This window comes from Loxodonta africana, chromosome 4 (assembly GCF_030014295.1).
Source record: "Loxodonta africana isolate mLoxAfr1 chromosome 4, mLoxAfr1.hap2, whole genome shotgun sequence".
NCBI classification, from domain to species: domain Eukaryota; kingdom Metazoa; phylum Chordata; class Mammalia; order Proboscidea; family Elephantidae; genus Loxodonta; species Loxodonta africana.
In genome coordinates this window covers 22,863,435-22,880,389 of record NC_087345.1, presented here as the reverse complement: position 1 = coordinate 22,880,389, position 16,955 = coordinate 22,863,435, and positions in this window count along the sequence as shown.

Here is a 16,955-nt window from a genome sequence, read left to right as displayed (position 1 = left end):
GGGAACCCAGGATGTAGCCAGAAGCCAGATTGTGTGAGACCTCCAAGACTATGGTAAGTAAGGACTTTAGGTATTGTTTCAAGTGTAATGGGAAGTCAGTGAAGGGTCTTCAGCAGAGAAATGAAGATATCTACCATTTCAAAAACAACCCTACAAAAGAAAAAAGAAAAAAACTACTCTGGCAACTATGTAGGGACTAGGCTAAGTGTGTGGCGGAATGGCCAAGGGAGGAAGGCAGGAGGAAGCCAAGTTAAGAAGCTCAGTGGTTTGCCTCTCTCATCAGGGGATCTCAGAAAAGAGGTATCTTAAAACTGAGGTGCAACAAGTTATAGCATGCACATGAGAAACAGATACTTTCAATGAAAACCCAAAACCAAATCCATTGCTCTTGAGTCAATTTCAACTCATAGCAACCCTCTAGGACAGAGTAGAACTGCCCCATAGAGCTTCCAAGGAGCACCTGGTGGATTTGAACTGTTGACCTTTTGGTTAGCAGCCATACCACTTAACCACTACGCCACCAGCGTTTCCGACATACCTCCAATAAGACGACTTTTTTTATGGGAAGTGTAGCACGTTAGCTGGACCATGAGTCACGGGCTGTAGCTCAGGAGACAGAGATGGGTTGAAAGGTACAATGCAAATCAAGATCAGAGATGGAGAACAATATCGTGGTTGGGGAACCAGGGAGTGGTTCAATGTGGCTAAACACAGAATGGGTATGAGGGGTAGTGGAAGATGAGGCTAGAAAGAGACATTGAGGCTGTCTCTTAGAGGGCCTTGAATGCCCTCCTTAAGAGTTTGCATTTAATTCTGTGGGCAATGGGAAACCACTGAAGGCTTTTGAGCAGAAGAATGACATAATCAAGAATATCTTAGGAAGATGATTTTGGCAGCATCAAGTCAGATCTGCAAAGGGGGTGAAATTGAAAGCTGGCAACTAGTTAGGAAGCTAGTACAGATGTTTGGTTCAGCGTTAAGGAGAGCCTATGCTAAGATTGTGTAATAGGCAAAGCTGAAACGCGGGGAAGAACTGACAGGACTCTAGAGGATGTTCTGGGTGAGAGGGTGAAAGAAGTTTGAAGTGAGTGACAGGCTCGTGATACCATTAAATGAAGCAGGGACACCTAGCAGAAGAGCAGGTTCACCAGGGAAGGTGATGAGCTCTCTTTCGACTCAACAGCTGTAAACAGGACACATCCAATGAGGCATGCATGGGGAGAGTCCACCAGGGGCCGAGATTTGGATCGAGGGTACTGGAGAACAGTTACGGCCAGAGGGGTGGCTTTGGTCATCGCACGCAGAGAAAGCTCAGATGGAGAGGAGCTTTTAAGGAAGAGAAGGAGGGAGGAAAAGAAGGCAGCCATGGCAGACGCTTGGAGAGCTACCTGTACCTGGGAGGAGGAAATGTAGACGCTGAGGAACAGCCAGGCAGGAAACACGTGACCCCAGGAGGGGAAATGTGAAAAATTGGTAGAAATTTTGAAAATGATTCCTGCCTGCAAAAATCACCTGGGCAACTCGTCGACAACTACCTTAAAGCAAAGATGAAAGGACAAGGTCACAGGGAAACCAGATTCCTGGAAATGAAACATCCAGAATGGAATTAATGGGAACACTGACACCTTGTGAAAAACGTAACCAGTGTCACTTAACAATTGTGTAGTAATTGTTAGATGGGATCCTAATTTGCTGTGTGAACTTTCACTGAAAACATAATAAAAGGTTAGTTTTAAGAAGGCACCTGAATACTTGTAGATGTGTGAAGTGACATATGCACGGTTTTGTTTTTTTTTTAATTGCAAACATGGTTTGTAATAGCAGAAGAATGAAAGCAACTTAAATGTTTACTCCTAAAGTGCTGGTTAAATAAAAGTATGGCACATCTCTGCCACGGAGTATTATATAGTCATGAAAAGGATGAAAAGGATCTTTATGTATTGATATGGCATGATCTCCAAGATACATTGTCAACTGAAATATGCAGGGTTCAAAACAATGTGTCCACTGCGCTACCTGTTTGTAAAAAGTGAGGAAAAGTAGATTTGTTTTTGGATACATGCACGAACTGTCTCTGCCAGGCTAGGCAAGGAACTGATAACATCGGATGTCTTTGGGGAAGAAAACCGGGTGGCTGAAGGACATACACGGGAAGAACATGAGTGGATGCCCTTGTATCTTTTAAAATGTAAACCATGTGAATATTTTATCTATATAGAAATTGAAATAAAATTAAAAGGCTAAATTTATTGAATGTACATTATGTGCCAAACACAATTCTAAGTGCTTTCAGCATTAATTCACTTAATTCTCACAACAAACTATGAATCAGGTATTATTAAGATCCCTGTTTCACAGTGAGGAAACTGAGGCACAGACAAGCCATATAGCCAGTAATGATGGATCTGGCACTTGAATTCATGCAGTCTGGGTCCAAAGCCTATGCTTTTAAACACTACAAATGTGAAACATTTGGTTTACTGTGGGTGGCTCTGATCCAGGGCTGGCTGACTACTTATGAAGGTGAAGGGTAATTAGCTAAGCAGCTCAGACAGGCTCCCTGTAGAATTAGGACTGGAGTATTCCAAGTGGATTGGCCAGTTGGTAGTGATAGAGTGACGGGGAAGCAGGGACAACCTGAGAGTTAGACTGTGCTGAGTGTGAAGAATACACAGACACAGGAGGGGATCCAGAGCACGCTTTGATGCCTGAAGCTTCCCAGTTCCAATTCCAGGCATGTGTGTCCTTATAACAGAAACCCTCACACACACGGGCACACACTCTTTTCTTAAAACACAGCCTGAGTGAGCCTCTGCCCCTTGCAATCGAAAGAACCTAAGTCACACGTCTTCTGATCAAGGCAGAGCTTTCTAGGACTTGGATAGTCAACATTTCCTATATATCGTCCCGTAAAAGCCAAGAGAGATTTCCAGAATCAGGATCATTCCCATCAGGGTCTTTAGATATAAGTGGTTGCCTCCCTATTAAGATACCCCTTCTCCTGCTTTTGACTACTAGCCAAAAGGTTGGCAGCTCAAACCCACGTAGCAGTTGCTGCAAAAGAAAGACCTGGAGATCTGCTTCCATAAAGGTTATAGCCAAGAAAATCATAAGGAGCAGTTCTTCTTTGTAACACGGGAGATCAACCTCAGTCAGAACTGACTTGACAGCGACAGGTTTGGTTTTGGTTTTGGCTCTCCCAAATGACAGAGCCCCTAGCCTGTCTGGGACATAATGACCTGAATGTGATGCTGGAATTCCTCTAGAACAAGATCACAGCACACTCAGACCAATTCCTTAATCTAAGATCTTCCTGAGTATTAAGAGCCAGGTGAAGAGGTGCTCCTGAACTCAAAGCTTTTGAGTATTTACCCAGGGAAGAAATGCCCCACTCTGTTCTGAATTTGTCTTTCCAAAGTCCCCCTGCTAAATCACTTCTTTATTGCTTACTGTCTTAGCTTTCTAGTACTGCTGTAACACGAATAGCACAAGTGGTGGCTTTAAAGAACAGAAATCTATTGTCTCATAGTTCTAGAGGCTAAAAGTCCAAATCAGGGTCTCAGCTATGTCAATCCCTTCCTTATAGGTAGTCCCAGGCATTTCTTAGTTCCTTGACTTGTAGACAGTCCTCACATGGCATGTCTTTCCCCCATGTGTATGTACCTCTGTGTCTAATGTACTCTTTTTATAACTCAGAAGTGATTAGATTTAAAACCCACCCTACTCTGATATGAGCTAATTAACAGACAAACAAAAAAAACCCCATCAAACTAGTTACTGTTGCACCATCTCCAACTTATGGCAACGTCATGGATGTCAGAGTAGAACTGTGTGGGCTTCAAAGGGTTTTCAATGGTGATTTTTCTGAAGTAGATTGCCTGGCCTTTCTTCCAAGATGCTTTTTGGTTAGCAGCTGAGCTCTTAATCATTTGAACCACTCCCAGCGTAAGGACAAAGAGGGATGGTTTATCAACAGAAGACACCAGAACAGGACCTGGAACATTATTAAGAGCAAAGGAACTTGCTCGCTCTTCTCTCTCTCTCTCTGGAGCCACGTGGTAGCATGCCTTTGCATCTCTCTGAGGATGAGTTTTATTCTCCCCTGTGTGTAGACTGGCTGTTTGTTTTTCTAAGTATCAGCAGCAGTAGATGACCACCCACAGCTCCCAAGTTCACATGTCCTTGTTTCAAGTGATCAGCTGAGTCCGATGAGCATCTCTGAGCTACAAATTCAAATTCCCAGGAGATGGACCATGATTCATCCAGCTTAGGACAGTAGTCTACCTCTTATCTATCTGACCCTGGATGGCAGGTTCACTGTCCCATATGGTTGCCAGGCCCCGTCTTTGTGGATCAGAGGGGGCAATTCTCAGAAATGGGTTCTGGGTTGGACACACTGTGGTTACCCATAGAACAGCACCTATCACACTTCCTGGAAAAGTTTCTCTATAATGCCTCCTCTACTAGACTGTGGGCCCTCTGGGGGGCCCATCTCTATAGCTCCAGTACCAAGCACAGTGTCTGCTACATTGTGGGTACTTGACAAGGATTCCTTGAATGAGTAAGCACTTATTCATTTTCTTCCATAAGTAAATGATAAGGAAAGCCCCTCTTTATGAACCTTTTAATAAAACACTACAAAACATTAACTAAAACTACCACAACAAACCACACACAGACATAAATGGTGGGCATCCTGAGGCATATCTTGGAAAGGGCATACTTTCATTGGGGAGAAAACAAAACAAAACAAACATAAAACTTGAAAAGTGCTTTGCTTAAAAAGTTACTAAGAGTGGAAAATTTTTCTTTCTAAGGCAATCACTGTCAGTAACGGGCAGTGCAACTACTACATATGAAAATGCTGGTGTCAGACCTCATTATGGAAGATGATTCAAGACTTTACTTGGCATTTCCACATTCTAAAATTAGAACTTCTTTATATATATATATATATATATATATATATATATATATATATATATAACCCACAGAGACCGCAGTCTAGGAAAGAGGGCTGCTCGCCATCAATCTCCTGGGCTCAGACTTTAGTGTTGAACCCCTGCTCATGTAAGAGACTCCCTAATGTGAGGTCAGAACAGCCATAGACGTTCAAAAAGAACACAGTATTAAAGCACTTTATCTGATGGTTCCCCATCTTGTCAAGAATAAGAACTTTTCATTTTATTATTTGTTTATTTTTGCAGGTTACTTGATTTTTGCATATAAGTTTGTACATAAGCCCGCAAAGGCAAAACACAGAAAATTTAGCTTAATATCAACTTTATCAGAAAGCTCCAGAAAGAAGGACTGAAAATCCAAGAAGTGTGTCTCTGTAGTGGCATCACTAGTGTTGGTGTTATCCAGGGCAGTAACTCATGGTGTCACCCCCCCACCCCACCTTGGACCTCTTTCTGTACCAGACCATACAGAATCCTTAGTAATGTTTTTTGTACTAAGGTTACTCATAAATTATAAATTCTGTACATCACTCTTTCTCTTTCTTTAATTACTACTTCATTCTCAAAAAAGTTATTGATAAAAAAAAATTTTTTTTTTTTTTTATTGATAATAGAGGCTCACAAATACTAATTACCACAACATGGTAGCTACCACACCAGAAAATCTGACAAAATCTGACTATAAAAGCACCTGCAGCAACAGAAACACCTACATGTGCTTTGTAGCGTGTGCAGACAAAACCACGTGATTCGAAGAGTATTGTAATCGGGTAATAATGACAGCTCTGACCAGGGTGCATTCCAAGGTTTGAAAAGTAAATTAGCACAGAGTTTCAGCCTTGTAGGTATATTGATACACGCATATTGATACATGGGCTTACGAAAAATGTTTTTGTTGTTATAACTAACTAGAGGGATATTTTTATAAAAAATTAACAAATTCCTGCTGAAACACCGCACAAAAATTTTATAGACAATTATTTTGTTGTCTCCCCCTCTGACAGTGTCACTTGGTGAGGTCCGTACCCGCCCATCCTCCCTAGCGATGCCACTGTGTCTCTGAATTTTTTCTTACCTCCTCCACTCCCAAACCATTTTTTTTTTTCTCCCAGTAGAAGACCTTCAGCAGCAGGCAGATGCTGTGAATGGACTTCTTGCAATGTTCAGAGTCTGTTACGGGAGACATTTACAGACTCAAATATTGCAAAAAGTCCTCTTACAGCATCCAGAGCGCCTCTTAGAATCAAGGATGGTTAAGATTTCCTTACTTTGGGTACATTATCAGGGAAGACCAATCTCTAGAAAAGGGCATCATGTTTGGTAGAGTACTAATGAAAACAAGGGAAACTCTCAATGAGCTAGATTGATACAATAGCCCAAACAATGGATTCAAACATACCAAAGATCATAAAGATGGCTCAGGACCGGGTGATGTTTGGTTTTGTTATACAGGTTGCCTTGAGCTGGAGCCAACACCTACTCACAGCAAAGAACAACAACAGCATGGGAGACTCTTGAGGAAACCTCATACATAGAATTTATAACTCTATGACACCACCTTGTAACATTGTTTTCTTCTCACAGGAAGCCAGTGGAGTTTATGAACTATAACTACTGTTATACAAAATATTCCAAAGTTTCTGTGTCCTTTCTAAGAGCTGGGTTGCAGACTTTGGTGAGAGAGGACAACAGTGACATTGGCGGATTTTCTGTTATAGTTCCCTTTGTTTAAGTAGAATACTAAAAACAAAAGAATGAAAGATCTACAACTACATGCAACGAAGGGGCTGAATCTCACAAACACAATGCTGAGAGAAAGAAGAAAAACACAAAGAAGCACACACCGTCTGATTCCAATCACATGAAGTACAAAAGCAGGTAAAACTATTCTGTGGTGTTAGAAGTCAGAATAATGGCTACCCTTGGGGGAGGGACCAAACTCCTTGCAGTGGAGTAAATTCTGGCTCATGGCAACCCCATGTGTTACAGACTAGAACTCCTCCATAGGCTTTTCTTGGCTGTAATCTTTATGGAAGCAGATTACCAAGTCTTTCTTCTGGGCCATTGGGTGGGTTTGAAAGGTCAACCTTTAAGTTACTAGACAAGTACAAACCATTTGCACCACCCAGGAACCTTCACCCTTGCAGAGAGGGTGGGTAGTGATTTCAAGAAGCATGAAGAGGGCTTCTGGAGTGCTGGTGGCGCTCTGATTCTTGACCTGGATGCTGGTTACGTGGATGATTTCAATTTATGAAAGCTCATCCAGCCATTCACTTAGGATATGTGAACTTTTCTCTATGTGTGTTATGCTTCAATAAAAAACTTTTTTAAAGCCCTCTTTGTTTAGAAATTTCACTTGTTTATTCTTTTGATTTATGCTTCTCTAAAATAGTAGAGAAAAGCAAATCTGTCAATGTCTTAAGTAAGGCAAAAGAAGCCTGTAATTGAATATATCACCATGGGCCTTGATTACACCTTGTCTCTATGATTGAGAAACTATATAATGGGTAAAAGCCACAATGTATTCAATATTTTTAATTGAACCGATATGTTTATCTCACAACAGCATCTATATATGTTTGAAGAATATTTGCACGTAAATGTCCCAGGCATTATGTATTTGTTTACAAATTATGTTTGCCTGCCACATGAATTCATACCTTGCAATAATTGTGTGGACACCCTATAGTCACAGGAGCCCTGGTGGTGTAGTGGTTAAGAGCTTGGCTGCTAACCAAAAGGTTGGCAGTTTGAATCCATCAGCTGCTCCTTGGAAACCTTGTGGGGCAGTTCTACCCTGTTCTATAAGGTCGGTATGAGCCGGAATCTACTCGACAGCACACAACAGCAACAACAACAACATTGTCACAGGATGGAGGATTACTCGTCTAAACCCTGCAGGGAGTAATGTACAGTGATTCAGAGCATGGAATATGAAGCCGAAATTCCTGGGTTGGAATTCCAGACTCTGCCATTTTCTCGGTATATGACATTGATGTGTGTCTCAGCTTTTCCACCTGTAAAATGGAATGGCATCTAACTCATAGGGTTGTTGTATTTAGATGAGTTAATACATGTGAAACACTTAGAAACTGTAAGTTTCTGCTATATGGTAATTAGTCCAGCTGATTATAAGTATTTATAAGTATTAGCTATTATTATCACCAGAGTCTGCAAGTGTGTGGTCATTGCCAGAGTGAGAGCCCAAGGCTGGTAGCTGCCCTGCCCTGCTCCTGATTGGAGCAGGTGTTGCGGTACAGATGATATGGGGGAAGGTAATCATCTGCAAGGAGTCCTAGTGGCACAGTGGTTACGAGCTTGAATGCTAACAAAAATTTGGCAGTTTGAATCCACCAGTTGCTCCTTGAAAACCCTATGGGTCAGTTCTACTCTGTCCTATAAGGTCTCTATGAGTTGTAATTGACTTGACAGCAATGGGCCTTTTTTTTTTTTTTTGGTGGGGGAAGTTAATCATCTGCAAAACAATGCCTTGTTGGATTCTGTCTTTCTGGGAAAACATCCTGCTAAGTGGGACTTGTCCCATGGGCGTCATCACACAGACTGGCCATCTGGGGATCTGGCCGGAACCACTTATTTCACAGAAAGGACTTCAGAGGCTTTCATTTCCTTCCACAAATCTGGAGTAGAAGGGGCACGAGCAGCCAGAAGCCTTTGGGAAGTCATGTCCCTGTCCCTGGGGATTTGGGTCCAAGCACCACAGAGCATCACATCTGGGTCTTTAGAGTCACACAGGCTTTAGAGGTGGGGCCAATGTCCTTATGCCATGATGGGGGCTGAGAGGGCCTCAAGAATCACCCACAAAGACAGATTAAAAAAATTCCTTATCATCAGGGCAAAAAGAAATTGTACTCTGTCCAGCACTGGGAACCTGGTCTGGGGCATCACCCCTGGGGTCTCAGTCAGGCTTTCGCAGGAAATGAACTGGAAGCTTCCACTCCTGCTTCTTAAAGCCACCTAGGCAAATTAGAGAGGACCTTAGGCATGGGCTTGCACCTGAGGAAGCCCCAGTTACACAGCGAGGCGCTACTATTTACCCAGATGGAAAACCAGCCCTGTGTAGTGTGACAACACTGGTCCACAGAGTTTGGGGGACTGACTAGGAGGGGTGGGGGCAAGGCTTCCATGAAACTCAGTACTATTGCAGTTGCTCTCAAAATGCTCTAAGGCCTTTCACAAGAAGGTCTGTGACCTCTAAAATGTCCCTTCACCTTTTAAACTTGTTCCCTCCAATACAGTGATATAATGACTGACTAGCTTCAGGGTCTGCTCTTAGCAAAACTATGGTGTACCCAGCCAAAATCTGGGACCTGATCTCTCCTCTCCTCCTTCTCCTCTTCCTTTCTCTCTCAATTCCTGGCACCCCATTCCCTCTCAAAAAGGATCGGATAAAACTCTTTTCAGGCTCAATGACTGAAAAAGGTGAAACCGTGGACCTTCCCAGATATATTTGTGTGTACAGGGAGGTATGAGGCAGGGTGGGGCATTTTAAGCACCAGTTGGTTGAGGAAATTCTAAGTAATACAGTGGGAAAGTCTTGGCCCCGGGGTCATAGAACTATATTTATGCTATTCTGTAACCATGAGCTGCTTACTTCATCTCTGTGTGCCTTAGTTTTTTCGTCTGTAGAATGGGGGCCTACATCATTGGATGATGAGAAGATCAAATGAGTTATTACACGTGAAGTGCCAAGAGTAGAGGATGTCACATGGAAAATAATGAATGTGAGTTGTTGTTTTTATTCCAGTCTTTACTAATCAAGTGACCTTTGGCCAGTCATTTGCTCTCTCTGGACCTCAAACAAAGAGACAATAGGGGGGTGGCTCTTTAGGTTCCTTCTAGCTTAAATATGTCAGGTTCATGGTTTTTTAACAAGAAGTCCCTTCAAATGCTCCAAAAATTTTATCATGGTGATTTTCTTAAACTACATTTAAGGATGGATCTGGCTGGTTAGATCTCATTGATATTTGAATATATATTATGAATACATCTATAATACACAACTACTATGTAAAACTTTTATCCAGACTTACTGTGAGCTCTGAGCACTTTACATGTCTTAACTCATGTGATGGTCACAACAGCCACATGGTATTAATATTACCTCCAATTTATAGATGAGAAACAGGCACCCAGAAGTTAAGTAACTTGCCTAAGGTCACGCAGCTGGTATGTGGTGATTTAAACTCAGCAGTGTGGTTCTAGAATCCTTGCTTTTGCCAAATGCTGCTCAGACACCTTGTCTTCTAGTAGCTTCACTTAATGCAAGTCATCTTGGTACTTCTTGTGCACTGGACTTCCTTCCCTCTTCCTAGAAATCCTTCTGTATTTCCCTTCTCTAAAACCAATCAGAACTGGGTGCTGCAATATTACCTGTTGTCAGATATGATGTAAAGAGGAAGAACGATAGTTTCTGGTCATAACAGAACCCCGGAGATACATCCTGGAGAAGAAAATTGGGAACTGTTTAAATCCTTGACACTGAAAGTGAAGAAAATTAAATCATTTAAAAGTGAAAATTATTCCCATGATGTATTTTAGCCAAATAATTAAAATGTACTTAATTAATTACCCTTCAAGATCCTCCTTGCTCTGTTTTGCAGGGCTCTCCTTTTTTTCCAAGGTTAAATAAGGACAAGCTTTTGAGGCAGCATTGAATTCCATGTCAAGCAAAGACTTACAAGGCTGGTTAGGCTAAGATTCCCATCCGAAAGAATTGCCCGCCAAGCAATTAAGCCACCTTCAGAAGTTACTGACTTGCAGCTGAACTTTGTGGAAGCTAGAGCCACAGTTATTATAACTCATGGGTTTGATTTTTGAAAGATCAAACTCCCCTTCCAGGAAAAAAAAAAAAAAAAAATGTATCCAGCGCTTGAAACTTGGAAACAGCACCAAACTAGGTCCCTCTCTACAGAATTGCTGCAAATGTTTTCCCATCAGGTTGATCTTACTGTGTGTCCTATCTTTCAAAACCAAAGCCTAGGTAATTTAATCAAAGCGATTTGCTTTGCCTTTGATTGGATTCTCAGGATAATTGCCTCCACCTTCTGCAATGTGTTTTGGAAACGCAAATTTTCCCAGATTGTAAAGCATTAGTTACTGTTAGAAGGAGTGTTGGGCAGTGCAAATGGTTAACAAGCACAGATGCTATGGAGGTTTGAGTCTACCCAGATGTGCCTTGGAAGAAAGTCCTGATGATCTAATTAAAAAAAAAAATCAGCCATGTAAAACCATAAGGAGCACAATTCCACTCTGATCCACGTGGGGTCTCCATGAGTTGGAATCAACTCAATAGCAAATGGCTTTATTTGAAGGAGGCTTAGCAGGCCACATCATGCCTCCCATTGTTTCAAAGACTTTTAGATCAGAGAAAGACCTCAAAGACCAACAAATCATACTTTGTAACTTTATAGAAGCTCAGCCACTGAAGGATTTTAAGCAGAGTTGGGCTAACAGGGCTGTCCTTGGGCCTCCTCGTTGAGCTCACTTATTAAATCTGGGGGTGATAGGAAGGAAGGAGAAACAGTCAATACCTTCAGGGTTCAGAGAGACCACTAAAGGTTGGAACAATGGGCCCAAACCGACGTGATAAAACCCAACAAAGAGTGATAACAAAGTGCTGCTTCTCGCTGTAGGACCAGCGAGAATCTCTAATAACTTGAGGATGTGGGGCAGGGGAGGAGGCTTGACTGGCTGTAATTTCCATATGAGCCTACAGAGACAGACGTTAAAAAACCAGGTTCAATTCTATTATGGTACGGTGTCATTGTGTCAGAATATGTACAGAGAAAAGTCTGGAAGGACAAACAAAATTGTTTATGGTAGTTATCTTTGGGCATAAGAACTGAAAGGGAGAGGAATATAGTTTTTACTTTATACTTATTGTATTGTTTGACTTTTTTTATTGTACTTTAGATGAAGATTCACGGAACAAACTAGCTTCTCAATAAATAGTACATATATTATTCGATGACACTGGTTAACAACCCCACAACGTGTTGACACTTTCTCTTCTTGGCCTTGGGTTCCCTACTACTAGCTTTCCTGTCCCTTCCTGCCTTCCTGTCCCTGCCACTGGACTGGTGTGCCCCTTTAGTCTTGTTTTGTTTTATGGGCCTCTCTAATCATTGATGAAGGGTGAAACTCAGGAGTGACTTCATTGCTGAGCTAAAAGGGTGTCTGGGGGCCATACTCTTGGGGTTTCTCCAGTCTCTATCAGGCCAGCAGTTCTGGTCATTTTTTATGAGTTAGAATTTTGTTCTACGTTTTTTTCCAGCTCTGTCTGGAGCCCTCTATTGTGATCCCTGTCAGAGCAGTCAATGGTGGTAGCTGGGCACCATCTAGTTTTACTGGACTCAGTCTGGTGGAGGCTGTGGTAGTTGTGGACCAATCCTTTGGACCCATCTTCCTCTTGTGCCTTTAATTTTCTTCATTCTCCCTTGCTCCCAAAGGGGTGAGACAAGTGGAGTACCTTAAACGGGTGCTCACAGGCTTTTAAGACTCCAGACGCTACTCACCAAAGTATATGTAGAACATTTTCTTTACAAACTATGTTATGCCAGTTGAGCTAGATGTTCCTCCAGACTATGGTCCCCACAGCCCTCAGCCCAGTAATTTGGTCCCTCAGGGAGTTCAGATGTGTCTATAGAGCTTCCATGACCTTGCCATGCACAAGTTGAGCTGGCTTCCCCAGTGCTATGTACTGTCTTACCCTTTACCAAAGTTACCATTCATCTATTTAGTGTTTTTCCATCCCCACCCCTTCCCCTCCCTCATAACCATCAAAGATTGTTTTTTTGTGTGTGTAAACCTTTTCATGAGTTTTTATAGTAGTGGTCTTATACAATATTTGTCCTTTCGTGATTGACTTATTTCACTCAGTGTAATGCCCTCCAGATTCATCCATGTCGTGAGATGCTTCACAGATTCATCATTGTTCTTTATCATTGTGTAGTACTCCATTGTGTGTATGTACCACAGTTTGTTTATCCATTCATCAGTTGATGGGCATCTAGGTTGTTTCCATCTTTTTGCTATTGTGAACAATGCTGCAATGAACATGGGTGTGCATGTGTCTATTCGTGTGACGGCTCTTATTTCTCTAGGTTATATTCCTGTGAGTGGGATTGTTGGATCATATGGTATTTCTATTTCTAGCTTTCTAAGGAAGTGCCATATCGTTTTCCAAAATGGTTGTACAATTTTGCACTCCCACCGGCAGTGCATAAGAGTTCCAGCCTCCGCACATCTCCAACATTTGTTATTTTCTGTTTTTTTGATTTGTGCCAGTAATTTCAGGGTGAGATGGTATCTCACTGTGGTTTTGATCTGTATTTCTCTAACGGCTAGAGATTGTGAGCATTTCCCCATGTGTCTGTTGGCTGCTTGAATGTCTTGGTGAAGTGTCTGTTCATTTCCTTTGGCCATTTTTTTTTTTTTTATTAACTTTTATTAAGCTTCAAGTGAACATTTACAAATCCAATCAGTCTGTCACACATAAGTTTACATACATCTTACTCCATACTCCCACTTGCTCTCCCCCTATTGAGTCAGCCCTTTCAGTCTCTCCCTTCGTGACAATTTTGCCAGCTTCCCTCTCTCTCTATCCTCCCATCCCCCCTCCAGACAAGAGTTGCCAACACACTCTCAAGTGACCACCTGATATAATTAGCTCACTCTTCATCAGCATCTCTCTCCCACCCGCTGACAGTCCCTTTCATGTCTGATGAGTTGTCTTTGGGTATGGTTCCCGTCCTGTGCCAACAGAAGGTCTGGGGAACATGGCCGCCGGGATTCCTCTAGTCTCAGTCAGAGCATTAAGTATGGTCTTTTTATGAGAATTTGGGGTCTGCATCCCACTGATCTCCAGCTCCCTCAGGGGTTCTCTGTTGTGCTCCCTGACAGGGCAGTCATCAATTGTGGCCGGGCACCAACTAGTTCTTCTGGTCTCAGGATGATGTAGGTCTCTGGTTCATGTGGCCCTTTCTGTCTCTTGGGCTCTTAGTTGTCGTGTGACCTTGGTGTTCTTCATTTTCCTTTGCTCCAGGTGGGTTGAGACCAATTGATGCATCTTAGATGGCCACTTGTTAGCATTTAAGACCCCAGACGCCACATTTCAAAGTGGGGTGCAGAATGTTTTCATAATAGAATTATTTTGCCAATTGACTTAGAAGTCCCCTCAAACCATGTTCCCCAGACCCCCACCCCTGCTCCGCTGACCTTTGAAGCATTCATTTTATCCCGGAAACTTCTTTGCTTTTGGTCCAGTCCAATTGAGCTGACCTTCCATGTATTGAGTGTTGTCTTTCCCTTCACCCAAAGCAGTTCTTATCTACTGATTAATCAGTAAAAAACCCTCTCCCTCCCTCCCTCCCTCCCCCCTTCGTAACCACAAAAGTATGTGTTCTTCTCAGTTTTTACTATTTCTCAAGATCTTATAATAGTGGTCTTATACAATATTTGTCCTTTTGCCTCTGACTAATTTCACTCAGCATAATGCCTTCCAGGTTCCTCCATGTTATGAAATGTTTCACAGATTCGTCACTGTTCTTTATCGATGCGTAGTATTCCATTGTGTGAATATACCACAATTTATTTACCCATTCATCCGTTGATGGACACCTTGGTTGCTTCCAACTTTTTGCTATTGTAAACAGAGCTGCAATAAACATGGATGTGCATATATCTGTTTGTGTGAAGGCTCTTGTATCTCTAGGGTATATTCCGAGGAGTGGGATTTCTGGGTTGTATGGTAGTTCTATTTCTAACTGTTTAAGATAACGCCAGATAGATTTCCAAAGTGGTTGTACCATTTGACATTCCCACCAGCAGTGTGTAAGAGTTCCAATCTCTCCGCAGCCTCTCCAACATTTATTATTTTGTGTTTTTTGGATTAATGCCAGCCTTGTTGATGTGAGATGGAATCTCATCGTAGTTTTAATTTACATTTCTCTAATGGCTAATGATCGAGAGCATTTTCTCATGTATCTGTTAGCTGCCTGAATATCTTCTTTAGTGAAATGTGTGTTCATATCCTTTGCCCACTTCTTGATTGGGTTGTTTGTCTTTTTGTGGTTGAGTTTTGACAGAATCATGTAGGTTTTAGAGATCAGGCGCTGGTCAGAGATGTCATAGCTGAAAATTCTTTCCCAATCTGTTGGTGGTCTTTTTACTCTTTTGGTGAAATCTTTAGATGAGCATAGGTGTTTGATTTTTAGGAGCTCCCAGTTATCGGGTTTCTTTTCATCATTTTTGGTAATGTTTTGTATTCTGTTTATGCCTTGTATTAGGGCTCCTAGGGTTGTCCCTATTTTTTCTTCCATGATCTTTATCGTTTTAGTCTTTATGTTTAGGTCTTTGATCCACTTGGAGTTAGTTTTTGTGCATGGTGTGAGGTATGGGTCCTGTTTCATTTTTTTGCAAATGGATATCCAGTTATGCCAGCACCATTTGTTAAAAAGACTATCTTTTCCCCAATTGACTGACTCTGGTCCTTTGTCAAATATCAGCTGCTCTTATGTGGATGGATTTATATCTGGGTTCTCAATTCTGTTCCATTGGTCTATGTGCCTGTTGTTGTAGCAGTACCAGGCTGTTTTGACTACTGTGGCTGTATAATAGGTTCTGAAATCAGGTAGAGTGAGGCCTCCCACTTTCTTCTTCTTTTTCAGTAGTGCTTTGCTTATCCGGGGCTTCTTTCCCTTCCATATGAAATTGGTGATTTGTTTCTCTACCCCCTTAAAATATGACATTGGAATTTGGATCAGAAGTGCGTTATATGTATAGATGGCTTTTGGTAGAAGAGACATTTTTACTATGTTAAGTCTTCCTATCCATGAGCAAGGTATGTTTTTCCACTTAAGTATGTCCTTCTGAATTTCTTGTAGTAGAGCTTTGTAGTTTTCTTTGTATAGGTCTTTTACATCCTTGGTAAGATTTATTCCTAAGTATCTTATCTTCTTGGGGGCTACTGTGAATGGTATTGATTTGGTTATTTCCTCTTCGGTGTTCTTTTTATTGATGTAGAGGAATCCAAGTGATTTTTGTATGTTTATTTTATAACCTGAGACTCTGCCAAACTCTTCTATTAGTTTCAGTAGTTTTCTGGAGGATTCCTTAGGGTTTTCTGTGTATATGATCATGTCATCTGCAAATAGTGATAACTTTACTTCCTCCTTGCCAATCTGGATACCCTTTATTTCTTTGTCTAGCCTAATTGCCCTGGCTAGGATTTCAAGTACGATGTTGAATAAGAGCAGTGATGAAGGGCATCCTTGTCTGGTTCCCGTTCTCAAGGGAAATGCTTTCAGGTTCTCTCCATTTAGAGTGATATTGGCTGTTGGCTTTGCATAGATGCCCTTTATTATGTTGAGGAATTTTCCTTCAGTTCCTATTTTGGCAAGAGTTTTTATCATAAATGGGTGTTAGACTTTGTCAAATGCCTTTTCTGCATCAATTGATAAGATCATGTGGTTTTTATCTTTTGTTTTATTTATGTGATGGATTACATTAATGGTTTTTCTGATATCAAACCAGCCTTGCACACCTGGTATAAATCCCACTTGATCATGGTGAATTATTTTTTTGATGTGTTGTTGGATTCTATTGGCTAGAATTTTGTGGAGGATTTTTGCATCTATGTTCATGAGGGATATAGGTCTATAATTTTCTTTTTTTTGTAATGTCTTTACCTGGTTTTGGTATAAGGGAGATGGTGGCTTCATAGAATGAGTTGGGTAGTATTCCGTCATTTTCTATGCTTTGAAATACCTTCAGTAGTAGTGGTGTTAACTCTTCTCTGAAAGTTTGATAGAACTCTGCAGTGAAGCCATCTGGGCCAGGGCTTTTTTTGGTGGAAGTTTTTTGATTACCGTTCCAACCTCTTTTTTTGTTATGGGTCTATTTAGTTGTTCTACTTCTGAATGTGTTAGTTTAGGTAGGTAGTGTTTTTCCAAGAATTCATCCATTTCTTCTAGG